This window comes from Xenopus laevis, chromosome 9_10S (assembly GCF_017654675.1).
Source record: "Xenopus laevis strain J_2021 chromosome 9_10S, Xenopus_laevis_v10.1, whole genome shotgun sequence".
NCBI lineage: Eukaryota > Metazoa > Chordata > Amphibia > Anura > Pipidae > Xenopus > Xenopus laevis.
In genome coordinates this window covers 22890016-22893049 of record NC_054388.1, presented here as the reverse complement: position 1 = coordinate 22893049, position 3034 = coordinate 22890016, and the positions used below count along the sequence as shown (strand labels likewise).

General features: G+C 36.0%; 1 protein-coding gene across 1 annotated transcript in view; it reads right to left on the bottom strand.

Moving 5' to 3' along the window:
- The window catches only part of baiap2.S (BAI1-associated protein 2 S homeolog), a 155433-nt gene continuing 152399 nt past the window's right edge, over positions 1–3034 (bottom strand). Inside the window, exon 15 of the mRNA XM_018238328.2 lies at positions 1–1847. The gene's annotated coding sequence lies outside the window, so the exon portion shown is untranslated. The remainder of the gene's footprint in view (positions 1848–3034) is intronic.

The window sequence follows — 3034 nt, the reverse complement described above, 5'->3', positions numbered from 1 at the left end:
AATTCTTAAATATTATCAATTTTATTTTTCCAAATTACTACAAGCATTAATATTGCATGTTACCCCCAGATAGCTGTCTATATGGACACTGGCTTCCTGCTGAATTCTTTGCCCACATCAGAGTGTCTCTTATGTTACACAAGACTGAACATCACCATCTTGTGGTTAGATATAATAGGTTCTGCACTATTCTATGCAAAATTACATTCAAAAATACAGAAAACAAATGTTATCAAGCCCTCGCCCATAATGCATACATATGGCAATGATATTGCAAGATGAATCCAATCTAAATTTTGGATTTTATCTTTTTTACCAAATGGACAGTGTGACTCCTAGAAACTGTTTCAAGTGCTCAGCACCCACCTTGTGCACTTGTTGGAAATGGAATCTATGGGTCGGCAATCATTTTGTATGAATTAATATAAAAGCCTTTTTATTAATGTGTCAGTTTGATGTTTCCAAGTTCAATTTGTCCGGTTCCGAAAAAAGCCTTTCACTTGCATTTATTGTGCGATTTACTGTCAATAAAGGCACAGTCTTAACATCTAACAACTGGTTACTATATACTATAACCTTGCTGCAGAGTAATGATAACACTACTTATCCCCCACTTACTATTCCTTAGTATATAAAATAATGTCATTTAAATCACGATTTCTTTATATCTCCAAGTGGAGGCCTCCCCTTTCTATTGCCAGTGTTGTCCAGCAACAAACTTCATTACATTATATAGGGCATTAGAATATTTTTATTCAGATAACTGTGTGTATACTACATATGATTAGAGAGATAACTCAACTCCTTTATGCTGGAAGGGCCAGCCCAGTAACATGTAGGGAGTTAACCCTGCACCAAAGGCATAGATGCATATATACATGCAGCCAACTATGAGCAAACTATTTGCTGCAAATCACAATATTGCTTATGCTGTACCAGTATTAACATAGATTCGATTTTCATAGATTTTAGAGCCTATTCCCTTTGATTTGCTTACACAGAAAACAAGGACTATGCAGTTTATATTCTTGTATACATTACTATAAAGACAAAATAGCCAGTATATCTATCTTTATACAGTCGTTATTTTGCATTCCATCTATGTACCTGCTGACCCTTTCCTTATTATTGTATGCACTTGCTAATGGAATAATGCTGCCACTGTTTAATGGAGATATTTTGGAACTAGGAAATGTTCCCCAATGTGTAATTAAAAGCACAAAGATTGCCCAGGAGCAGTAACCCATAGCAACCAATAAGATGTTTGCTTTTAAACATGTGACCAGGAAAGTCTTCCTGCTGATTGGTTGCTAAAGATTCTCCTGGGCAAACTTAGTGCCTTTAATTACATAACCCCTTACATCTTTTATTAAAACATGAACTTTTCGATTATATAAGCATAAATGTGAAATATCTGTGGTATTGCTAAACTCACTGACACAGTGGACACCTTTGAAGAACTACCCCAATCCCTAAATTTTATATGGCAATTAGCCGATTCCATATGCTTTTCCAATGACACTGTCAATAGACTAGACTCATTTATGCTTTGGAGGATGGTGGCACTGGTATTGTCTAAACCCAGTGTCAGTATAAGTTACTATTAGGTCTGGTTTATGATTGAGATGAGCTATATGAAACAAGTTCCCTTTATCAGTCATTACTGCCTGGTGTCCATCGGATTTCATCCACCAGTGCAAGGTTAATGACATCCCCAAGGATGCACTGCTAAAAAAATTCTGTGGGAGCTTAGGGTGAGAAATAAATGCCTGATATGTCACTTCACAAGTGGCGCTGATCTGTCATTTGTCACTGTTGGTTTCAGATGGACTTCAGTAAAAGGGCTTCTGCAAAATGAAAGGGAGAGGAATAGGTGTTTAGAGATAAGAGATGATACTTGTAGCCCATGCAGAAATGGTTGAAGAATAAAACAATGTTACATCTTATACAAAGAACACAATAGAGGGCCGCGTAATCATGTGCTGTGAGCAGAAGGATATGTATACAAGGTGCCCACATCGACATCCTGCCTTGTCCTATATGTTTGGGGCGTTTCTACAGGTATGGGACTGGTTATTTCGAATGCTTGGGATATACTGTATTTTAACAGGTATGGATGTTTTCATTAAAATTTTTATTTCAAATTATTTAATTTGAAAAATTTCATTATACAGCTTTTTACTGTATATCTGTGTGATAGATCCCTTAAATGGATTGTTCCAAAGACTTTCTTCAGTTCAGCTGTTTCCAGATCACCAGAGGTTCACCAGAAATAAAGACTTTTTAAAAATGACTTTCCATGTCTCTTTTTATGAAGTTTAATGTTCCCGTCTCTAGTGTTTTAGTTTGGCAACTCAGTGATCCACGTGCAGATTCTGATCAATTTGCTACATTAGTCGATACAATAGTTGCTAATATTCCCCAGATGCTGCTGAAGAATGTATCAACTCTTATCAGCTGCCTTTAATGAAACTCAGAAAATCTGCTCAGCAGGTCCAAAGATAGGAAGTGTATAAACTAATGCATCAATTAGTTTAAACAGTCAGCAATCCTGTCCCAGAGCTTCTTAGAAAAAAAAACCATAAGAAGTTGAAAATTGAAAACCTTAAACTTCAATATTAAAAAAATGGTCACAAATAGAAGGTAGTTGAAAAAAGTCTTTATTTGTGAAGACAAGTGAACTGAAAAAAATGTTTGGAAGGCGAAAAACTTTTTTATTGCAAAAGCCACCAGTTGAACCTAATTTCACCTTATCCCTGCATAGAGATCAGAAACATTGATCCTTACTATGCAAAATATGTTCAAAGGAAGGGGGGGTATTGTACAGCTAGTATGAACCTGTGAATAAAAGAAGATGCTATACAGAAATGGAGAGGTAGGATTTTGAGACCAAGAATCACAAAAAGGATACACACACAAGTGGAGATACAGAATATCAGATGGAAAATGGAATAGCATTTGGCACAGTAGATATTAGACCTATGTTTTTTTTGTTGGACTTCCAAGGACAGTTTGAAGATGCTTTTTTCATGGT